This window comes from Erpetoichthys calabaricus, chromosome 2 (genome assembly GCF_900747795.2).
Source record: "Erpetoichthys calabaricus chromosome 2, fErpCal1.3, whole genome shotgun sequence".
NCBI classification, from domain to species: Eukaryota; Metazoa; Chordata; class Cladistia; order Polypteriformes; family Polypteridae; genus Erpetoichthys; species Erpetoichthys calabaricus.
The window spans coordinates 168,298,302-168,323,845 of NC_041395.2; the positions used below are offsets into that span (position 1 = coordinate 168,298,302).

Sequence of the window (25,544 nt, forward strand, 5' to 3'; positions counted from 1 at the left end):
GATGCTCATTCAAAATGGATAGATGTGTATTCTGTATCTTCTTCCACTGCAGCTGTTACTGTTGACTGCTTGCAAAAAAGTTTCAGCAATCAAGAGCTGCCAGAAATGATAGTTTCTGATAATGTTTTTTTGTTTTGTGAGTTTAGAATTTAAAGAATTCATGGAGAAGAATGGAATTCTTCATGAGACCTCTGCACCTCTTATGCCTCTTCAAACAATTTAGGTGAAAGAGCAGTGCAGACTTTGAAAGCAATGATGAAGAAAGCCAGAGAAGGAAATATAGATAATAAAGTGGTCAGAGTATTATTCAGCTATAGGATTACAACCCAATCCATTACTGGATTCTCTCTGGCAGAGATGTAACAGGGTAGTAAGCTGAGGTTAACACTTGGCCTTGTATGTCCTGACCTTAGGAAAAAGGTGGAACACAAACAAAGGAAGCAAAAAGAAAATCATGACAACCACTTCTCTGAAGGTGATTGGGTAATGACAAGAAATTTATTATGTAATGACAAGAAATAATAAAGGTGACTGGTCCTGTATCATACGAGATCAAACTTGGGGATGGCAAAATTGTGAGTAGACACGTGGATCAGGTTCTTGCAGTTCTGGAAGAGACCATTAGGTTAGAAGACACTAGGGAAGATGTGCCTATAGGTGTATCCTAAGCAGCAGAGGTAACTAACATTCCTAAAGATGTTTTTCTGTACATGGTGATGAGCCCAGTGGTCTTGGATGTGGAAGGACCGAGTGTGAATGGAACAAGTGACATGGACACTCAAAGTGCAGCTCTGCCTATTCGTCAGTCCCAAAGGAATGTTAAGAAACCAAGCTACCTTAAGGACTTTGAACTATAAAACCAGTGAAGAAATCAAAGTGGAATCAAACAGATTTATCTACTTATATAAGGCCTGGGCAAGAGATACTGTTCTTGTTTAATTCTGTTTAGTAAAAAAAAAAAAAGTAATTTGCTGGAAACCTGCTGGTGTCCCTTCATTGTTTGGCTTTCTGGAAGATATCACAGATGGATATTTTTCATCTCTTTTTAACAACAATAATGCTCTAAACTATTTCAGTTCCAGTCATCCATTTTCTGAACCCAAAAATCAAGGTAGCACACCAGATACTACTAGAGTGAGAAGACTCTGACAGGAGGAAGACAAGTGCCCTATCTAACCTTAAGGCTAACGGAGGATGCATGCAACAAATCTACAGAACATAGTTAATTTTGGATAATGGGGTGAGGAGTGTTCCTGCACAGGTAATCTGGCTGGAATATCCTCCAAGCCGCACCACCATGCCATGCTGGTAAATATAGTAATATGTTTTCACTGATAAGGAATTGATGAGGGCCACACTTCTCCTGTGTTTCATGTCCTCACAAGGAAAAGCTGGCCATGAACTTGGGGGCTCCAATTCAGAAGCAGCAAAATATCCAATTGAGCTAAAAGGAACTTTACTCACTCAGCTGAATCAGCTGAGGAGGGTATTATATCAGGTAGTGACTGTTTCTCTCTCACTCAGCCATGCTACCCACACCCTCTATGGCTGCAACTTGAATAGGACAAAACAAATATTCATGTTCAGTATAAAGATGCCAGTCAAGTTTTTGGACTGGGTAAAAACCCAGGTAGAGAGAGGGCACTCCAGCCAGGAGCTGAAATCAGGTCCAATCATTGTAAGGTAACTGTACTTCCAAGTAAATTTTTCTAAGAAAATCTGAATTAAACATAAGTAATACAATGTACAATGATAAACTGTAAGGCTTCCAATTGTAGAACTAGACAAATTGTTGTAATATTCACTTTTATATTTCTTGCATTAAAGTATTTCAAAATCCATATAAATTTGATATCATTTTAAACTCTTTAAATCCAATTACAGATAGCAGAAGACAAAGCTTAGTCCAGCACTTTAGCCACGAACTAGCTTTGGAGAGTGCACCAGGCCTTCACAGGGTCCACTCACAAAAGGCTGATTTAGAATTGCCAGGACACCTAAGATTATCATCTTTGGGATAAGGGAGAAAAAGCCAATGAGAAACTGCATATTCCACACAAACGGCAATCCAGTATTGGTTTCAAATTCAGGATACTGGATCTGTGAGGCAGTATTGATAGCCATATTGTAACCATGATGTCTCCAAATTGAATTAGCATTAATGAAAATCTAAAGGTTACTGTATCCAAGTCGGTTTACATGAAATGTATTCATTATAATTGTTTATATCCATTTTTTACAACTGAAGCACACGCCGGCTTAATGAATTACTCAGGATCACATAATGAGTCAGAAATAGAAAATAAACCTTCAACCTTATGGCTCATTGTTCAGTGTCTTAGCCATAATGCTACACTGTCTGCATTAACTTATTATGTACATGGCATAAATAGATCTATCTTACAAATTACATTAAACCATTAGTTTTACCTGTCCATTCCAGGGAAACTAGAAACCTTTAACAGCTGATCTGTCCTTGTAGAAGTCTTTGAGGGTCAGAGGTGCTATATAAGATATAAAATAAGAGAAGTTAATAGCAGGAAGGCAGAAGACTTTAAGTGAGTGAAAGGAAAATGCTAACTGTGGCACTTATCTTGTCACAAGCATAAGGAGAAAGGAACCAAGGGAGAATAAGAACATGTTTAGGCAACCTTATGAATGAAAGTAATCTAGAGAAAGTGAAACATGTGTGCACCTATTATTTTACTGTGCCTCATTGTCTCTTCATCAGGTGAAAATCAAACTACGAACACTTGGAATTCATTGGCACAATTTTCCTGGATGTGGCTCATCTTTCTGAGATACAGTACATAAATGCGAAAAATACAGTATGGTAGGACAATATGGAATCAGAATTTTCCTAACCTGGGGATTTATTCATCTGTGTGAAAACCCACAATAAGAAATGGATGTTTAATCAAGCATGCTCCATAGCATTACTCCTCGAGGATACTCTGTTTCATCACTAGAGGTCATAGTTCAGCCATACCAAAGAAGCAAAGACCAGCCGTGATGTCAAGGGCCCCCCTCTGTTTTTTGCAGAGACATACCCAAGCTGAGATGGGACAAGATTTCTCCCAGGTTGTATAAGTCATCGGACACTAAAAGGCAAAATATATCATTAAATAAGGAAAACAGAAATATGTTGCTTCATCAGAAACCCAGGCAATCAACTTTGCAAATAAAGAAGCAAGCTCCCTTCCCTCTCATCCTGACCTCATTGTCACTCTACCTGTTAATATGTTTCTCCAGTTAAACTGGCCATGGAGTAAATGCTCACACCAATGATGCGAGGGCCTTTTTATACTTTTGGAAAGTGACAAAGCCATGAAATTATTGATCATCTTTGTTCTTTTAAATATAATTTTTTACATTTTAATTTTGATTAAACATGACAGATTAAGAGACATCTTTTGTTCAAGTCTTTGTCAGTCATTTCCCATTGTTCTATTTACCTTGACTCAATAATTTCCAATATTTGTCTTTCCTCTATTTGGTTGCTGTGATGAAGATAGCTTTTTGAGAATTTTAAAATCAGCTTTAGTCTTTATCAGCAAACTGCTTGCACCTTTTATAATTACTTGACAATGCAAAATGTGATTGTGAGACACTATATTAAATGAGTTCATTCATTTCTAAACAATATGAGCTCCAAAATGAATAGTCTATACTTTAGGAAAGTTAAAAAAACAGAGTTCCATATTTTAGGAAAGTGAAAAAAGCAGAGTACAATATAGAGGAGCACTTCAAACACACCCTGTGACACATTGTATTAACTTCTCTTGTGTCAGCTGATTTATCTGATTCCATGGAGAAACATTGCTGATTCATAATACTTTGTTTTTACTTGGTATATTTCTGATATGCTGAGTTTTCCAGTTTGATCCTGAACTATAATCCTGTATGCACTGTAAAGTACTGCACAAAGGTGTATGGTGTCAATATTATTATACAATTCATGAATATAGGGTTAGTCCTTATCTTGCATCTAATCCTGCCAAAACAGGCATTGGATCTCTATTAAGCAAAACTGGACAAACAGGTTACAAAAAAGAAGTATGGATGGCCTTAGATAAAGATCCCACAATCCTAAGCTAAATGAAAAGGTTCAGAATGAATGAATTGTCTTAGATAAAGACATAGCAAAAAATAAACAGCAAATCTGCACTATTGGCAGCAGTTGCACTATTGGACACCTTGTTATCAGAATCTCATTGTTAACTAGCTGCTAGTAAAGAAATCAGAAAGCATTTAAAAACTTGAAATGCTAAGACTGTTAAATAAATCAAGCCAAAACAAGTGTAGGGATTTAATCAACATACTTTTAATAAAAAGGTATGACTGTAGTGAATATTTTCATAAAGCTCATTAAGAAAGCAAAGTCAGAATATAAATTAGACATATAAACGAAAGACCCATAAACGTATGGAGCAGTCTGCTTTGCTCATGCTCAGCCACAACCACTAGATAGTGCATGCATGCACCTCACTTCTCACTACGAAAGATCTGTGTATAGCAAAGACCACTGCGTAACAACGTCATGCTAATGACACAGATGAAGAGACACAATGTCGAAACTAAGCAAACACCACAACTCAACAACGTGTAAGTGAAACTCCTCAGCAAGAGAGGGCAAAGCTTAAAATTTTTACTAAACACATTGTCTGTCTGGAGGTATTTTCATGAGACAAAGATTAATAGTACTCATATGCCAGTGACACGGCTAAAATATGGTATTTCCAGTGTCTTCTTACAAAAGCCACTGGGGCAGCAAACACAGGTGGGTCCACGTCCTCTGAGCTGGGCAGTTCTTAAGAGTTAGCTGACACCTCTCCAAGTTCACGAGTATAGTAAAACTACAAGGCAATCTTCGGGTTTTTATCCCAAAGACCACACGCAGCTAGTAAATTATAAAGCAGAGGCCAGACAGCAGAGGCAGATCATTTGTTTAAGTTATTTGTTTCATTAACACAACGAAATAATTTGAGATTAAAATATTGGATGAAGCAAGAAATATTATGTATGTCTTATTATTATTATTACTAGCAAAACTACCTGTAGAAAACAGGTAAAAGAATAATTTTAAAATATTTGATGTCTTTAGCCCTACATATACCTTAAGCACCTTTCCTCTCATGTGTCTGAATCTCTCAATTGGCACTCCATCTCTTGACCATGTTCTCCTAAAGCCTGCTTCTTAGAATCTGTCATTATTTTCAAGGCACCTTTCTCACCTCCTATGCGCTTTTTTATTTACTGTGTTTCAAGGTGACTTTCGCAAAAGAATTACAGGCTTATTTTAAATATTTTTTTTTAAAGAGCCTATTTACCATTCCTCATAAAGAAAATGTGTTGTTTTTTTAGTTTCATATAATAAAAATATCAATACTCCATTGAGTTATAGAAAGTGAGTTATGACACTCTTCCATTTGATTAAAGTAGACCAACACTGTCATGGTAGCATGGTGGTTTATGCCTTAGCTTCATGGATTCTGCATTCTAGGTTTGAATCTTGTGCCTTGTTGTTGTTTAAGTGGAGCTTGCATGTTCTTCCTATGTCTGTATAGCTTTTACTCAAGGTACTTAGGTTTTGCTAAGCATTCAATGCAGCATGTTGGATAAATTATCTGGCTATTTTCAAATTTGTCTGAGTGTCGGTGTATGTGTGTATGAGCGTGTGTGAGACAGAATGGAATCTGTGAAGGACTAGTGCCCTACCCAGGGTTGTTTTCTGCCTTGCCCCCAATGATACTAGAATAGGCCCTGGCTCTCTACATCCCTCACATGGATTAATCAGGTTTGAAAATAGCATGTTCACTCTGCACATGAAAATATTTTTTTTTGTAGAATAATATTCCATTTAGCGTTACTCCAGATAATGCTATAAAAGGATTGAGAGAAACTTTAAACCCAAAACTGTCTGAGAGGTTAGCAAAAGCTTTTCTTAGAATGGTGTGAGAACCATTTCAAACATCTATGATCTTGTCAGACTGGATTCTGTCAATGACAAAATTTATATCATTTTAGTCAAGATTCAAAACTAAGACTTTTAACAATCTAATTTACAAAATGTGATAAATGATCAATATTATACTTTTTGTATTTTGAAGCTCATTCTTAATTGATTTTTAAAATTTTCTCTTTCAATGAAAGTTTCATGTTTAACCCTGCCACTAATAACATGTCTAATATATAAAGTCTCAAAATGACAGTATCGGCATAACAAAATTAATATAGTTTGCTGTCTGTTTCTCTTCCCTTCCCTCACCCCCATACAAGGCCAAGATCAAGAATTTAAAAGTCCCTCTCCTCCAGCCTTCAATAATGCATGGGAGGCCTGAAACATACCGATTCTCACAGAACTAATAAGTTGGAAAATTATCAATAACTATTAAAATACATAATTATAGCAAAACAATATAAGGATCAAAAGAAAAAGAAAAACCCACCAAAACCAAACTAGTATCTTATTTGTTGGGAGAAAACTAAAAGAAGGAGCAAGTTTCCATAAAAAAAATGCCATGCCTGGCTGGTTGTGCTTTTCCCATCCTATCACAGTAATTTTAAATAAAAAATAAAACATTAAATAAAATCTTTACATTTGCATCAATGTAGTTAAACTAAACTTTTTTTTGGTAAACGGCATCAGAATGTTTTGGTTTGCTCTACAATCAGACACTGAATAGATGCTGTTTGTGATTCATGTGCTCCATATTTCCCCACAAAATCTAAAACTATGAATACGTAGATTAACACATTTATTCAATGCCAATAGACATGAGGAAATTCTGGTGAATGTGCATGCAAGTTTTTTTAAGCTGTAGGTTATCATAATTTCAACCGCTTATACATTAATTTCAGCCTTGAAACAGGAGTTTGTGACCTTGATTTCAAAATCCATGTAAGTATGTCTGAAGAGCTTAATTCTTGCTTTAAACATGACATAAATCTTAATTAAACACACAATTAGTTACTCTTTTGCCTCAGTGAAAGACTAAAAAAGATATTTTAATACTTAAAAATTATAGTAGCAGAACATATGGCCAATAAACTTTTTAACATCCATTAACCTCTGACTCACTTATCCAATTCAGGTCACAGATAGCCTGTACCTTTTCCAGTAGCGATTGGTAACGTGTTAGCCCATTGCAGAGCCTACTAATCCACACAATATACTCACACATATGGGTCCATTTATGGGAGCAAGCTGTTATAAATGCCAGCCCCATGCAGACACATGGAGAACAAGTAGGTTCGACAACTCTGGAACTATAAAGCAGCAGTGCTAACCACAGTACCACTGTGCTACCCAATGTTAAATATTTAGTGTTTGTTTCATAAGGATGGTATGGCTTACTTCATTTTTAAGTCTATAAGAAATCCACCATTCTAAAACATGAACATGTTTATTACAATAATTACAGGTTCATTTTGGAGCCACCGGTTATTTCAGTAGCTCTGGGCAAAAAATAGAAACAAACTCTGGAATACAAAACAGGGCCAGAATACAGTACCTAACCAACATAATTTGCACATCTTTGCAAATTGACTTTGGCTTTGTGTTTTCAAGTAGGTCTTTGTCCTGATGACATCTTAAAATGGATTAAGCAGATCAGAAAATAGATGGGGAGATTATTCTCACATGATATTCTTTTTTCTCATCTATTTAATTTATAATATTACTTAAAATGGATATGTAACAGAGCAACTGAGCATACAATAATTAATACCATCTTTCACATTAATTGCTGCTCAAACAGCAGTATCAAAAAAAGTTAATATGGGCCAAGTACACTTACTTAAGTACAAGATTAATAAATTCTTGTCAAATTCTAAAGCAGCTTTAGACAATTCCTCAGGTGGAAAATTTGATTTTTCTAATTCTGTACACAGTAAAATATTCTTTTCCTGCTGTGTTACAGTGCATGGCTAAGGAATCATTCTAATAGGTTAGGATACGGTGATGAGCATATACTATAAGATATCTCACATATCACAATAGATATTTCATTACATATTACAGATCTACTGTATCAGGCAGTACTCTGAATACTGCTGCAAGTAGATAAGGGTTAAGTATTGGAAGAATGGCTCCAATATTTTCTGAACCTATGAACTGAGTGAATAATGGTCTCAAAATATATGACTGAGCAACATGAGTTCTTAAAAGCATCTTTGCAGTAAAGGTCTTGACCGGAGGAAAGTTTAGATTACTATTATCAAGATAGGTGTGAGCAGCATTGTGAGCACAGTATGTCTTATCAGTGGCTGAATCTATTTGAATTACTTGAAAGAGGAAACAAAATACTACATGCATTTTCACTTTTACAAGATAGTATGGTTTCTCATTAAGGAAGATTAGGCAAGCCTAGCAGGCAACTTTAAACAACATTTTTGACTTTCATATAATAGAAGAGGTGTATTGCTGCAAGATTAAATGTTCAAAAGATGCATGTATACTATTAATTCAGGAATGGCTGAAATATAACAATAATTGGAATATAAAAAAGAATTGGAACATTATTTCTTTTCTATAGTTCAGCAAGTCAGAGTAATTTCATTCTTTCCAGCTTCCCTCCAAAATCTTAAAATACACATAAATAGAAACAAAGGTTTATGGTTAGAAATGAAGTACCGCTATGCCCCCTCCAATACCCCCGCTAGCTAAAACTGATTTTTTTGAAGAAGGATTAATTTATATAAAAAACATCATGTAGAAACTTTTGGAGAGTTTTAATTCTAAGGATATCAAATTCTTAGCTAAAGCAAGATGAAGAATAGCAATCAATGAATATCTAAAGGACATTTTACATCAGATTGCAAAAAGTATATTCTAATAGTTGCAGTTTTTGTAATTGGTATTCCAAGATATCAATACTGCTATGAGAGAGAGTTAAATAATCAAACTGGGACTGAAATGCAGGAATATTGTCTGAGAAATGATACTCTTATTCAAGTTAATGTTAACCAAAATTCCAATGCATTCCTCAATATAATTAATACACTTGATAATGGGAATAAACAGCCACAGGGGATGCACAGGGGATTCTTCGTGCCGGTCCCAAGCCTGGATAAATGGGGAGGGTTACGTCAGGAAGGGCATCCGGTGTAAAATTTTGCCAAATCAATATGCAGACAACAATACAAATTTCCATACCAGATCGGTCGAGCCCTGGGTTAACACCGACCGCCACCAGTACTGTTAGCCAACAGAGTGCTGGCGAAAACTGGGCTACTGTTGGCCAAAGAAGAAGAAGGAGAAGAAGAGGGGGGAGACGTGTCCGGAGGCAGGAGGAGAGGAGGAAGGTAAAGAAAGTGGAGCTGAGGGTAGGAACTTTGAATGTTGGCAGTATGACTAGTAAGGGGAGAGAGTTAGCAGATATGATGGATAGAAGGAAGGTTGATATATTGTGCATGCAAGAGTCTAAATGGAAGGGGAGTAAGGCCAGGTGGATCGGAGGTGGATTCAAATTGTTCTATCATGGTGTGGATGGGAGGAGAAATGGGGTAGGAGTTATTCTGAGGGAACAGTATGTCAAGAGTGTTTTGGAGGTGAAAAGAGTGTCGGGCAGAGTAATGATTATGAAGCTGGAAATTGGAGGTGTGATGATGAATGTTGTTAGGGCATATGCACCGCAAGTTGGGTGTGCAGTGGGTGAGAATGAAGTTTTTGGAGTGCGTTGGATGAAGTGATGAACAGTGTTCCCAAGGGACAGAAAGTGGTGATTGGAGCGGATTTGAATGGGCATGTTGGTGAAGGGAACAGTGGAGATAAGGAGGTGATGGGTAGGTATGGTGTCAAGGAGAGGAATGAAGAAGGTCAGAGGATAGTGGATTTTGCCAAAAGGATGGACATGGCTGTGGTGAATACGTATTTTATGAAGAGGGAGGAACATAGGGTTACATACAAGAGTGGAGGAAGATGCACACAGGCAGATTACATCCTATGCAGAAGAGCTGATCTAAAGGAGATTGAAGACTGCAAAGTGGTGGCAGGGGAAAGTGTAGCTAAGCAACATAGGATGGTGGTCTGTAGAATGACACTGGAGATCAAGAAGAGGAAGAGAGTGAGGGCAGAGCCAAGGATCAAATGGTGGAAGTTGAAAAAGGAAGACTGCAAGGTTGAGTTTAGGGAGGAGGTGAGACAGGCACTGGGTGGCAGTGAAGAGTTACCAGACAGCTGGGAAACTACAGCAGATGTAGTAAGGGTGACAGCAACAAGGGTGCTTGGCGTGACATCTGGAAAGAGGAAGGAGGAAAAGGAAACCTGGTGGTGGAAGGAGAAAATACAGGAGAGTATACAGAGGAAGAGGATGGCAAAGAAGAAATGGGATAGTCAGAGATGCAGAAAGCAAACAAGAGTACAAGGAGATAAGGCACAAGGTGAAGAGAGAGGTGGTGAAGGCTAAGGAAAAGGCATATGATGAGTTGTATGAGAGGTTGGACACTAAGGAGGGAGAAAAGGACCTGTACCGATTGGCTAGACAGAGGGACCGAGCTGGGAAAGATGTTCATCAGGTTAGGGTGATAAAGGATAAAGATGGAAACGTACTCACAAGCGAGGAGAGTGTGTTGAGCAGATGGAAAGAGTATTTTGAGAGGCTGATGAATGAAGAGAACGAGAAAGAGAAGAAGTTGGATAATGTGGAGATAGTGAATCAGGTCCAGATGATATACCAATGGAAGCATGGAGGTGTTTAGGAGAGATGGCAGTGGAGTTTTTAACCAGATTGTTTAATGGAATCTTGGAAAGTGAGAGGATGCCTGAGGAGTGGAGAAGAAGTGTACTGGTGCCGATATTTAAGAATAAGGGGGATGTGCAGGATTGCAGTAACTACAGGGGAATAAAATTGATGAGCCACAGCATGAAGTTATGGGAAAGAGTAGTGGAAGCTAGGCTAAGAAGTGAGGTGATGATTAGTGAGCAGCAGTATGGTTTCATGCCAAGAAAGAGCACCACAGATGCAATGTTTGCTCTGAGGATGTTGATAGAGAAGTTTAGAGAAGGCCAGAAGGAGTTGCATTGCATCTTTATGGACCTGGAGAAAGCATATGACAGGGTGCCTCGAGTGGAGCTGTGGTATTGTGTGAGGAAGTCGGAAGTGGCAGAGAAGTACGTAAGAGTTGTACAGAATATGCACGAGGGAAGTGTGACAGTGGTGAGGTCTGCGGTAGGTGTGATAGATGCATTCAACGTGGAGGTGGGATTACATCAGGGATCAGCTCTGAGCCCTTTCTTATTTGCAATGGTGATGGACAGGTTGACAGACAAGATTACACAGGAGTCCCCGTGGATTATGGTGTTTGCTGATGACATTGTGATCTGTAACGATAGTAGGGAGGAGGTTGAGGAGTACCTGGAGAGGTGGAGATATGCTCTAGAGAGGAGAGGAATGAAGGTCAGTAGGAACAAGACAGAATACATGTGTGTAAATGAGAGGGAGGTCAGTGGAATGGTGAGTATGCAGGGAGTAGAGTTGGCGAAGGTGTATGAGTTTAAATACTTGGGATCAACAGTACAGAGTAATGGGGATTGTGGAAGAGAGGTGAAAAAGAGAGTGCAGGCAGGGTGGAATGGGTGGAGAAGAGTGTCAGGAGTAATTTGTGACAGACGGGTATCAGCAAGAGTGAAAGGGAAGGTCTACAGGACGGTAGTGAGACCAGCTATGTTATATGGGTTGGAGATGGTAGCACTGACAAGAAAGCAGGAGACAGAGCTGGAGGTAGCAGAGTTAAAGATGCTAAGATTTGCACTGGGTGTGACGAGGATGGATAGGATTAGAAATGAGTACCTTAGAGGGTCAGCTCAAGTTGGAAGGTTGGGAGACAAAGTCAGAGAGGCAAGATTACGTTGGTTTGGACATGTGCAGAGGAGAAGGATGCTAAGGATAGAGCTACCAGAGAAGAGAAAAAGAGGAAGACCTAAGTGAAGGTTTATGGATGTGGTGAGAGAGGACATGCAGGTGACGGGTGTAACAGAGCAAGATGCAGAGGACAGAAAGATATGGAAGACGATGATCCGCTGTGGCAACCCCTAACGGGAGCAGCTAAAAGAAGAAGAAGAAGATGATAATGGGAATAAATATGAGTCAATTATATAGAGTACCATATCATCTTCATGAAACACATGCCTTATGATTCCTTGAATATATGATTGTTTAATAATACAAATAGTGACAGATTCACCACAATACTAAATACCATTATCAATAAAGATCAGCCCTACTTAGTTTCTCAATCAAAAGCAAAATAATCAGAACTTATATTACTCACATGAATAATAGATGTTTCTGAACTATAACATTATAGTTTAGTCCATGTGTATAAAATATGTTCCTAACCCAAAGGCTTACCGGTACTTTCTGTATCAAAAGTTTGAAAGGCCTCAGAGCAAGTCAATGGTTACAGGTGAATATATTATGGTAAAAATTCTTGTTGATTTGATAGAATTTACTTTCTTAAAAAATATTCTTGATCTTTTAAAATTATATACATGGAAGAACTGTTTCATTTTTAGCTGCAGCTTTCAACAAAGCCATTGTTCAGCAATGGGACTGGCCTGTATTTATTTGGCTTACAATGTATTCTGTTCTTTTTTTGGAATAGTGTTATTCAGTATTGCATTAATGTCTTAGGTAGAAGGCTTTTATCTTTAGGTTCCTCAGATATAGTCAGCATTAACAAACTGAAAATATTAGACTGATTGTTATATAACTAATGTTTACCTAGAAATATCAGCTAGAACACCCTAATACTTAAAGTTTAGTGAAGGGAACAAAACCAGAATTAATTATTTATATCCCTGATTTGATCATTTATATGCAAAATCTCTCTATGCAAAAAAAAATGATAATAGGATACTGGCAAGCAATTCAGTTACATAAGTAAGTTTAAATTAAAGGCAAGAAAAACACTAAGAAAGCTGCAATATATTAAAGGAATGTTAAAATGTGAAACTATCATACACATAAATTTGATAATTGGAAAACAGGGTCTTTCTCAAAGTATTTTTAATAAAATAGAAATGCCTTTCTGTTATGTTATCACATCAATGCAGAATGAGAAATCTGCAGTCCCAGATGGGTATCCATTAGATAGATAGATAGATAGATAGATAGATAGATAGATAGATAGATAGATAGATAGATAGATAGATAGATAGATAGATAGATAGATAGATAGATAGATAGATAGATAGATAGATAGATAGATAGATACTTTAGAATTCTCATATATTATCTGAACCAACATTCTTCATGTAAAGTGTTGTGACAAGTTATAGCTCATCCTTACAGCATCACATTAAAAGCAGAGCCCATTCCTGGATAAGACACTAGCACACTGCAGACACACTCAAACCCATGGTACTGAGTTGAGAGAGAAAATTGGAGTACTAGGAGAAATCCATATGAATACTGGAATGAATGGCCTCACAAACAGTGAACATGCCAAGAACTAAACCCTGCAATTTATGGAGCAGCAGCTTTTTTATTAAGATTTTCTTATGATTTGAATTGCTTCCAATGTAGCAGATGGAAGTGCCAAGTTAAAAAGAAAATCCAAAATGAGTTAAAAAATTATTAAACAAAAGTCTTAGTTTTTACCTTGGTGACTTTGTATTCTGCATTTCCACAATCACTTGAGGTTTGGATAGCCTGCACAGCTGTCTAATTGCTCTCCAAATCCAAATGACTCATTTGTGCTCCCTCATATAAAACCAGAGGAATCTAGAAGAGAAAATAGATTTCCAGATATTAACGTATAGATGTTAAAAATAGCACTGCCACCAGGTAGTGCTTTTATCTGAGCTTTAATGAAGGTAACATATTTGATTACACACTGTATACTACAAGTTAGAGTGGAAATAATGGGTTTGAAATACAAGGTTACTGATTAAGTGTTTTACACTTGACATTCGCATATATCTCAACACCATAAAGACCATGAAGATATTAGATATGTGCAAAGCACTGCACAACTATTCTTCTTGTCATAACCACCAAACTGCTCTCTTCATATGGCATGCCAACATAAATTACTTTTAAGATTCGCATGCATGAAAAAAACAGACAACAAGAACTATTATATAACTGCAAATTCTCAAAATCATAGCAGGTGAGATGAATATGTACTACTGACCTAGTGAAAATGCTGATGAACCCAAACTCTTCCAGATATGATTAGGAAACCCCCCCACTGAACAAACAAAAGATGACAATTTCTGTCTTTATGAAAGAGTAGAACAGCACTTTTCAGTTTTTCACAGTAAATGGAGTAAGGGGGATACCCTGTTTCATCCCTCTTTATTTGCAAAATAGTTTTAGTTTTGTTGTTTTATTTCCCTCCTATTACCATTTATTAATAAACTTAAAGAAAATGATGATTTTTTACTAACTAAAAAGCAGAAAAGCCTGGGCATGATGAATATAGTAATAATAAAAAGACAAAAAATGAACTCAAGTAAAAAGACAATGCCTGATATGTATTCTTGGAAGCTAGTGTGTTCCAGATTCACACATCAAGGAACAGTGAAGGGAGGATTTGGGATATATTGAGACGAATAAGGAAATCAGCTTTGAATCAAAAGGAAACTGGTCATTGAAATGTTGCAGTGGTGGACATCATCTAGTCAACCTGGTAGCCAGCCATACAATTTCTATCTGACAAACACTGCAGTTCATTGGCAGAAAATAGATTAGCATTCAGCATCCAGCCGACATGCCGCTGAGAAGTTATAGTGAAGATTAAGATCCTGTGAAAATGGAAAGGAGTCACCTAGAGGGAACCATGGTGATCAATATTTAACCACAAGGGTGAATGAGTCCCTGAGTCCCTGAGAGGAAACCACAGCACTCCAGCCAAGAAGAGTGTAAAGTCATGGCAGTGAATTAAAAAGAAGTGTTGCAATGCACAGGGTACTGCAATACATATAGCTACTAAAAGATTTGACAATATTTTTCTTTTTTTTTTATGGAAAGTACAGTGTGAAGTCTATCTGTGTCACCATAGTACTGCTTTAAATTGTTAATGTACAGCAACAGAAGAGGTTGTGGCTGGGCAGTTATCTACCAGCTAAAAGGGTATTGGTCATTACCACACATGAGCAATGGTAAAGGCTTCAAGTTCTTGAGGTTTTTTCAGGAGGTCTGAGAACAGTTCATTATGCACATGGGTATGGGAATCACTTGTATACTGCTATAGAAGCCACTAGGAGAAGAGACAAGGGCTTCCCAGACCAAGTATTAACTGCTGAAATTAACTGTCTACCAGAAAAGCTACAGGACTGAGTCCTTAACAGAAAATTTATCATAACATCAATATTATTTTACAAATATGGTAGACTCCAAATAAACTGGTGGCCATTTGAAATCAGTTGCAGAGTTAGGACTCCATATTCTTACTGGTGTTTAAAGTCGTCCTCTTTGTATCCAGAAGGAAACTGTAATTAAGAAAACAGCTTTCAAAGTAAAATGCAGATTTGGCTTAACATTTGAAAACAGTCCATACTAAATGGTCGTTACAAATGAAAACCACAGAAGCAAAGCAAAAACATGAATGGATGACTTTTGCCATTTAAATGTGTCACACATAATTGTACCGTCATTTTAAACCAAATATGCACGTTACTGTAACATTTTACCTTGTCCGGCGCACAAATATACGTAAAATTAACCAAAGCATGTGGTTTAAAAGAAGGACTGTCCATGAGACTCGAGCCATCCCCATCTCCAATTGCCGTCTGTCTTATTGATCAGCACATTTCATTGGTCTGTTCATCTGTCTTTCCTAGAAACGCACCCTCATTAAATCGTCACTGGCCTACTGATTGGTCTAAAGACTAATAAGCCACGCCTCTCAAATATGACATTTGACACATTTTGCAGCCTGAAGACATCCGTTAAGAGCAAATTCTTATCCCTGTGTTAGTTATACCTTCTAAATCACATCAGGTGGCGACGAAGTACTATACTGACCTATGTTTACATGGCTAGTGTCCGGTGTCTGCACTTTGTGTTTAGCGTGGCTTGGCACAGCGACGTTTTCAGATCAGGTAGGTGCCGCGTTCATTTATACGCCGAAAGACATGCAGTACATGTAGCAGCTGAGCGGACGCGAGTGTTATTTTCCTTTTTTAACTGTTACATTTTAAAAATAATAATTAGAAAAAAGTATAGTTTTATTTTTATCACAACAGCGATGTCCTGATGATATTCATATGTGCGACGTAATCATAGTTATGGTGTGGATCCAATACACCACTCGTCTTTTAGTTTCCTTGCATTAGACATACACGGGCTCAAAACACAATGACACAGACACAATTTCGAACTCGAGTTCTCACCCTTTAGTCGTCGCTTACCAAGACTGCATCATTTTTGGATTGACTTTAAGGTTGTATATGTCCATAGTTTGTTGGAAAAGCCATGCTCGTGGCACCTCTTTTTTTACACTTTTTTGTGTATTTTTTTTCGCTTGGCCCGCGAAATTCAAATTAAACAGGAAAACGTAAGTACTTTCCTATATATACAGAAAATATCAGATGATAAAGTAAACAGACTTGTGGTTGCTATATTTACATAAAAAATCCCGAAGTGAACAGACTTGTGGTTGTTACATAGGGCAACAAATTTCTGAAATGAACAGAGTTGAGCTGGCTAAATCCACACATAAACATCCAGAAATTCATAGAACTGCCTTTGATAAACATGTATGTATCTTATCAGTTCCGAACGGCTGGAGTGATTTTCATGAAACTTGCTACACATGTTACAGTTGGCCGGTTCCGAGCGTCAACTGGATGATAACATACAGTGCATCGGGAAAGTATTCACAGCGCATCACTTTTTCCACATTTTGTTATGTTACAGCCTTATTCCAAAATGGATTAAATTCATTTTTTCCCTCAGAATTCTACACATAATACCCCATAATGACAACGTGAAAAAAGTTTACTTGCGGTTTTTGCAAATTTATTAAAAATAAAAAAATTGAGAAAACACATGTACATAAGTATTCACAGCCTTTGCCATGAAGCTCAAAATTGAGCTCAGGTGCATCCTGTTTCCCCTGATCATCCTTGAGATGTTTCTGCAGCTTAATTGGAGTCCACCTGTGGTAAATTCAGTTGATTGGACATGATTTGGAAAGGCACACACCTGTCTATATAAGGTCCCACAGTTGATAGTTCATATCAGAGCACAAACCAACATGAAGTCAAAGGAATTGTCTCGAGGCACAAATCTGGGGAAGGTTACAGAAAAGTTTCTGCTGCTTTGAAGGTCCCAATGAGCACAGTGGCCTCCATCATCCGTAAGTGGAAGAAGTTTGAAACCACCAGGACTCTTCCTAGAGCTGGCCGTCCATCTAAACTGAGCGATCGGGGGAGAAGGGCCTTATTCAGGGAGGTGACCAAGAACCCGATGGTCACTGTGTCAGAGCTCCATTGGTCCTCTGTGGAGAAAGGAGAACATTCCAGAAGGACAACCATCTCTAAAGCAATCCACCAATCAGGCCTATATGGTAGGGTGGCCAGACGGAAGCCACTCCTTAGTAAAAGGCACATGGCAGCCCGCCTGGAGTTTGCCAAAAGGCACCTGAAGGGCTCTCAGACCATGAGAAAGAAAATTCTCTGGTCTGATGAGACAAAGATTGAACTCTTTGGTGTGAATGCCAGGCGTCACGTTTGGAGGAAACCAGGCACCGCTCATCACCAGGCCAATACCATCCCTACAGTGAAGCATGGTGGTGGCAGCATCATGCTGTGGGGATTTTTTTCAGTGGCAGGAACTGGGAGACTAGTCAGGATAAAGGGAAAGATGACTGCTGCAATGTACAGAGACATCCTGGATGAAAGCCTGCTCCAGAGCGCTCTTGACCTCAGACTGAGGCGACGGTTCATCTTTCATCAGGACAACGACCCTAAGCACACAGCCAAGATATCAAAGGAATGGCTTCAGGACAACTCTGTGAATGTCCTTGAGTGGCCCAAACTTGAATCCAATTGAACATCTCTGGAGAGATCTTAAAATGGCTGTGCACCGACGCTTCCCATCCAACCTGATGGAGCTTGAGAGGTGCTGCAAAGAGGAATGGGCGAAACTGGCCAAGGATAGGTGTGCCAAGCTTGTGGCATCATATTCAAAAAGACTTGTGGCTGTAATTGCTGCCAAAGGTGCATCGACAAAGTATTGAGCAAAGGCTGTGAATACTTATGTACATGTTATTTCTCAGTTTTTTAATTTTTAATAAATTTGCAAAAACCTCAAGTAAACTTTTTTCACGTTGTCATTATGGGGTGTTGTGTGTAGAATTCTGAGAAAAAAAACTAATTTAATCCATTTTGGAATAAGGCTGTAACATAACAAAATGTGGAGAAAGTGATGCGCTGTGAATAGTTTCCGGATGCACTGTACATAGAAGACCGCAAGACAAGCACATTAGTGAGTCTTCATTGTTTGTTAATTTATTTTAAATTTATTTTTATTTTTAAAGTTGTGGTTTTTTTTTTCTTATCATTCTCAAACAATTAAAAAAAAAAACACTTTAATTTCCTCCCTGCAGCGCTGGGTATTTCAGCTGGTTTAATTGTAATTCACACATTGATTATAAATCTAATAAAGACATTCTTGTAGGATCCAGTTATATGACCATTTGTTGTACATTAAAATGAACTTTGGAACCCCGTGGAATGTGTTGCAAAAGTGGAAAATCAAATTATCACATTTTGAAGACTTGCCAACTCTTATTAAAAGCTTAGTATTTGGTTTACATCCGGACTCTGGTCATTTTCTCAGTGCTATAATAAACTAGTGTGTTTCAAAGGACATCGTTTGGTACAAAAAGAAAAATAGAAGATAATTTAATGCCAAATTTTAAAGTACAAACTTGTACATGGGCTGCATTGGCCATCAATTGACAATTCTCAATGTACAGGATATTCTTATTGGATGGCACAGGTGTAGAGGTTAATATGAAAGACTTTGGAAATCATTTCATACCATCAGAGAATACTGAAGAGTTAATTAAATGTGGTGAATACAAAGCAGAAAAATAACTGAGCAAGAAAGAAGCTGATCAGGATCATCATGCAGAAACCAACAGGAAATATAAAAGAGATGCATTAATGTTTTGCAATGACTTGCCAATCCATGCATATTACAAACTTTTCACATTTTTGACAAGTCTGACACATTTTGCTGGGCATTTCTTACAAAAAAGAACATTTAAGAAGGCATACATTTTACTGGAAGAAATGTTCATTCTTCCAAAAATGTGTTGAAAAGTTTATTATGAACAGGTGAGGCCGATGAAGAACATTCTAGCATTAGCTCTGAAAAGTATTTCTGGTGGAAAGCCAGCACAGTTAATCACCCAAAGACCACAACATCAGCTGTCAAAAGTGGTGTTAGTAGGATCATGCAATGAGTTTGCGTCATTTCAGTGAAAAGTGTAGTTCTGGGCAGAATATAGAAATGCACATTGTAGAGGAAAATATTCAGAAAAGAATAGTATAGAAAAGGGAGGGAGTCCAGTGTGTTAGTTGGTCCAGTCGGAGCCCAAATGTCAGTTGTGTAGTAAAGTTGTGGACTTGCTTAAAATGGTCTGTATACAGAGGATCACCCTTGTACAGTGCCAACTGACTGGTAAGTTGCATTAACATTTAGTGTGCCCATAGTGCCACGCTGACAGCTTGAAAGACACAAGCTTTTTTCTGTTCTCTCACTGTTTTTGCACACTTTTCACCAGCAGATGGAACCTGAGAGCTCAGTAATATGAACATGCTTACGCAAAATTACATCCTTTTGGCAGCATGTGTTCAAAGCAGTAATTATTCCAAATGCATTGTCAGACTGAATCACATGTGTGAAGTTCGATCACTGTGAATAACTTGGTCACAGACAATCCTGAACAAACTGAACAAATACCAAAGGAGCACCATGCAAGGCAAGTTGTTATTTTGATCTCTTTCAGTGCTTTGCATTTACGTGTCTCCTGTAGTATTATTTCAGATGCTTTATACATATCAAGTGCTTTATACATATGCGTGTTTACACCTGGACAGCCTAGTGCCAATTTGTAAGTTCTTTGTTTATACAGTAATTTATATGTAATTTTTCTACAATCATTAAATGAAGTAAATAAGTTTCATTATGCATTCAAATTTCCATATTTGCTGATAGGCTGGGTTGTATTGTTCTTTGATCGTTAAGGGTTAGTCACAGGTATCTAGAGGTATGCACGAGGGAGGTACTTACTGTTACCCAGTAGCGATCCCACTTGAATTCATCAGTGATGGTTACTCCAAGAAAACTGAGGCTGCTCACTATTTCCAGAGCATCCCCTCTAATATAAATTTCAGTGTTAATCCACTTTCTGAAATCAATGACTGGGTCCTTGATTTTCTTGACATTAAAGTAGTGCTGGTCAGTATACCTGTTCGTACCGAAAACCGTTTTTTATTTTTATTATGATATGGATTTTTCTTATACCGCAACACCGGTTTAAATTGCCTAAACAACGTTCGGAACGTGGCGCAGCGGGAAACTGTTTAAGGGGGGACCTTTTTCACTGCTACACCGCTAAATAGGCATGGTGAAAATGGACAAAGAACAGTGTTATCCCCAGAAATTTTTTCCAGTTGGGTGGGGCAGGACGGGGAAATTTGGTGGTGGGGAAAATTAAATGTGCACTATTTTTATTAGTTAATTATTATTAATTATTTTCCAGTGCTCAATATGACTTCCTTTTTTAAGGTTTGACACTTGTGCCAGAATATTTTTTATTAAATTTAAGATGTATCCAATTCAGGATCCTGCAACCCTAACAAAAATTGTAAATAACAAGTTTTGTGACATAAACCCAGAGGCACAAGTATTGTCGCTGTCGGGAAGAAAAGTGAAAACAATGAAAAAAATTTTAAAATATTCTTCAAAGCCAACTTGTATATGCAGAAGGTGTCTTCAGTTAAATATTTTCTCTTCTTCCTAGAAAAGGAACAACCCATTTCTTTACAGTGTTCCAAAAGCTTTTCAAACAACGTTGTATGTGGCAACTTATTTTTTGCCAACCAATACATGAATGTTAAAGCTCCCACAAGGGCATCTCTCTGTAAGTTATTTAACACAGATACAAATCTTTCAATTAGACTGATTCCAGTTTGCTCTAGCACAGACTTTCCTAAAAGGTCGGCAGAAGACTCAATGTGCATTTTACTTTTTTCATGGTCCAGCAAGCTTTCTTTTCGAATTCTTGTGCATGGCACATTTACCCAAGGTAACTCCCTCCTTGGGGGTGTTTGGTGGAATATTTCATGCACAATGAGCATCACATACCATTTTCTTTGACCATTAGCCAATCAGAATCTTTAAACCATTGTTTGTTTATGCTGGATAAGCACTGCTTAGGTTTATCAATTGGCAGAGTATGTGCTGAAGAGATTTCCATGATGGACCAGCTTCTGCAATGTCTTTGTCTGAAATTGCCACATGAGGAGTTGACACTGCACCTTCATTAGTTTGTGGTGTCTCTTTTCTGAAATAACTGAGCAGTGTTGTTTTCTGAACACTTTTTTTGCTCATGTTGGTAAAACGTTTGGAAAAAATTAAAAGTACCTATGAATAAGACTTTTGAGTGGGAAAGTGAGAGCCTGTTGGATATTCAATGCACCCTTGCACTACGGCAGGGCAAGATATGAACAAAAAAGGAATGGCAGATGGGTCAGTTTAACACAACTACTGAAGCGTATTAGGGCCGCGGTGAAGAAAAAAAAATATGGGCACATTGAAAAACTATATGTCGAGAATAAAGTTGACATGTTGACTTTATTCCCAGCATTTCCACTTTATTCTCGCCGTTTATGTCGAGATTAAAGTCGACACTTTATTCTCATAGTTTATTTTGTCATTAAAGTAGAATGTCGTAAACTAAACTTCATCTTAAAATCAAGGTTTAATTTACTAGATTTTCTCAAACCCTGTCATAAAGTAGTGTTGTGCATTAAATGCTTTGTGTTAAGTATTCCCCGACCGAGTTGTTAATCACTACGCGCTTCTTAAACGGTCTTCCTCTTGCACTGAGGAGGCACTGGGAGGGATCACCGCACAGAATACATTCACTTCATGATATTCCTGCTCTCTGAACATTTACAATGCTAAGATACATACTTGATATCATTTTCATGATGAAATGCATTAAAGCAGGTATTAAACATGCACAGTAGTGTGGCGGTAGAGCTGCTCCCTCGCAGTAAGGGGTCCCCAGGTGTACGTTCAGTTTAGAGAACTTTATGGCAGGTGTGACGAGTCTCCAAAAACTGTATGTATGAATGGGTATCGCACTGATTTAACTTAAAAATTGTGTAAATGTGGGGTTTGTGATCTGGTGGTCAGAGACATGAACACAGAATTCAATGGATGTTCTTCTGAGCGGGCTTTCTTTATTGCATGCGTACTGTCTCTATCTGACGTACCAAAACCCCAATTCCTATCCTTCCTTTTTCTTTCTCCACATAACCAATCACCACACGATAACACAAAGCATTTCATGCGCTACATTATTTATGATGGGGTTTGAGAAAATCTAGTAAATTAAATATTCATTTTAAGATGAAGTTTAGTTTATGATGTTCTACTTTAATGACAAACTACGAGAATAAAGTCAACATGTCGACTTTAATCTCGAGATAAACGGCGAGAATAAAGTGGAAATGTCAACTTTATTCTCGACATAAGCTTAGCAACACTACACAGACTGCACTGACACTGAGAACAGAGACGTCACTTCCTGACGCCCTTTTTCTGATATCAGACTGGCTGGTTCCACAAGTCTTTTTTTTATTTTATCAGTCCTCCTCTCACCCGCCCACCTCCACATCCTCTTCGCTTGTGAAGTGCCGCTCCGCTCCCGCTATTAGCATGTACAGCCTTCTCTTGCCTGCCCACCTCTCCATACTTTTTGCTAATTTAATTATACTGCTCTACCCCCGCTATTACCGTGTACACCTCCCTCTCGAAAGCCCACCTTCCCATACTCTTTGCTTGTGAACTCTGTTCTGCCTCGTCCCCGCTATTAGCTTTAGCACTGAGTTATCGCAACATCCCATCCCGCACCTCTCCCCTCGCAACTTGCGATCCTACTTCTAAAATATTTGTCCACCTGTCCGCTCGTCCCTTGCCATCTCTGCAGATCATTAGATCTGCGGCTGTCATCTCACAATGTTATGCGAGATGACAGCCGGGCGCTCAACTAAATTAGCCGGGCGCTCCGAGATGACAGCCGGGCGTGCTAAAAAATGCTAAGAAGAACACTGAAGAACATTCCGAAACTGAAGCTGTAGCAGACGATAAAGTTGAACATGATGACATACAGTAGAAGAACTTTTGCCGAAAAAAAGAAGTCACGTCCGTTGCCTGGTTTAAATCTGTAAATACTGTTTCTATACTACTGTATAATACTGCAAGCCAAGTTGTACTTGTTTTATTTTTTTCAATACAGTGTAATGTACCTGGATGCTGTGTAATAGTGTGACAACATGTTGACTTTATTCTTGACATTTGTACTTGATTCTCGCTGTTTATGTCAAGGTTAAAGTCGACATGTTGACTTTATTCTCGTAATTTGTCATTAAAGTAGAACATCATAAACTAAACCATCGTAAAATGAATATTTTACTAGATTTTCTCAAACCACGTCATAAGTTATGTAGCACATGAAATGCTTTGTGTTAAGTATTCCCCTAGTCATGTTAATCGGTACATGCTTTTTAAACTGACTTCTTCTTGTACTGAGGAGGCACCGGCAGCGATCATTGCACAGAATACATTAACTTCATGACATTCCTTCTCCCTGAACATTTAGAATGCTAAGATAAGTACTTGATATAATTTTCATGATGAAATGCATTAAAGCATGTATTAATCATGTGGGGGCACGGTGGCGTGGAGGTTGCACTGCTGCCTCACAGCAAGGGGGTCTTGGGTGTACCCTGCCTTGAATTTGCATGTTTTTCTGATGGGTTTACTCGGCGTGCTTCAGTTTTCTTTCAAAGTCATGTAGGATGTGGGGTTTTGTTATGCTATGTTGACCCTGCTAGTGTGTGTTTTGCTCGTATTCACCCTGCGATGTGCTGACGTTCAGGATTTGCTCCTGCCTCGCACATGATGCTTGTTGGGATGGGCGCAACCCTGAATGGATGGCATAATTAAATGGATTGCTAATTAAATCAAGGGAGCCGCACTACCGAGACACTACTGTGCATGTTTAATACCTGCTTTAATGCATTTCATCCTGAAAATGATATCAAGTATATATCTTAGCATTCTAAATTTTTAGAGAGCAGGAATATCATGAAGTGTATGTATTCTGTGTGGTGATCACTGCCGGCGCCTCCTCTTAGTGCGGAGGAAGTCAGTTCAAGCGCACAGTGATTAACAACTAGGTCGGGGAACACAACACAAAGCATTTAATGTGCTACATTAACTTATGACGGGGTTTGAGAAAATCTAGTAAATTAAACATTGATTTTAGGATGAAGTTTAGTTTACGACATTCTACTTTAATTATAAAATAAACTTTGAGAATAAAGTAGAAATGTCGACTTTAATCTCGACATAAGCGTCAAGATTAAAGTGAAAATGTTGAGAATAAAGTCAACATGTCGACTTTTTTCTCGACATATAGTTGTTTTTTTTTCGTCCCTGTGTCCGTATTTTTTTTTCCTTCACCGTGGCCCTAATACGATTCCGTAGGGCTATACTACAAATAGCATTATAAATGCAAGTTGCAGTTTTATTATTTATGTATATAACTTAGCTTGAAGCAAGGTCCATATTAATGCAATTTGCCTAAATGATGGTTCAGTTGGTAAAGATGTCATCACCACGTTGGCGATGTTTTATTTTATTTTTATTTGGTGAATACTGTGTAATGCACCTGGGCTTGAAGTCTTGAAGTAATAGTATTATTACTGAAGTTGCACTATTATTTATTTTATTGTTATTATTTATTAGTTTATATATTATGCTGTTTAATGATGGTAAAGTTGTTTAAAAAGTCACTTTAACGTGTCAGTGGACAGAGATTGTTAACATTAACAAAGTGTAGTTGGTTTACAAAAAGTATTTACTATTTATTCCTTTTCTAAGACATGTTCAGTGCAGTACAACTTTTGACAAGCACCTCTGGATATTTCTAAATGATTAAGCTAAATGCCTCTTTGGATGGTTGAAAATATGTCGTCAAACTTTTAGTTTAATTTGTTTGCAAACATTGGCAAAACATCTATATTTTGACTGCATCTGTCATGCAATGTGATTCCTTCTCTTCATTAGTGCCACCCCCTTGAAAACTATCACTTTATGGGGCCATGCAAACCTGTATTAATACTTGTGTGCACATTAAAATGTTTTTTTGTACAATGTACAATTCTCATGACAGTGGAATAGGTTATTCTTAGCCAGTAATTGCAATGGAAAATGTTGTTAACATCCACTCATGCATGGGAAAAAAATACCTTCCAATACCGTGAAACCAGTATAATTTTGAAA

At 37.8% G+C, this 25,544-nt stretch overlaps 2 protein-coding genes across 2 annotated transcripts in view; one reads left to right on the forward strand and one right to left on the reverse strand.

Moving 5' to 3' along the window:
• dzip1l (DAZ interacting zinc finger protein 1-like) overlaps window positions 1–2,506 on the reverse strand; it is a 56,152-nt gene extending 53,646 nt beyond the window's left edge. Inside the window, exon 1 of the mRNA XM_051923555.1 lies at window positions 2,431–2,506. The gene's annotated coding sequence lies outside the window, so the exon portion shown is untranslated. The remainder of the gene's footprint in view (window positions 1–2,430) is intronic.
• A 13,373-nt stretch (window positions 2,507–15,879) lies between these two features.
• Window positions 15,880–25,544, forward strand: part of LOC114669493 (butyrophilin subfamily 2 member A2-like) — a 72,024-nt gene continuing 62,359 nt past the window's right edge. The window contains exon 1 of the mRNA XM_028825722.2: window positions 15,880–16,051. The gene's annotated coding sequence lies outside the window, so the exon portion shown is untranslated. The remainder of the gene's footprint in view (window positions 16,052–25,544) is intronic.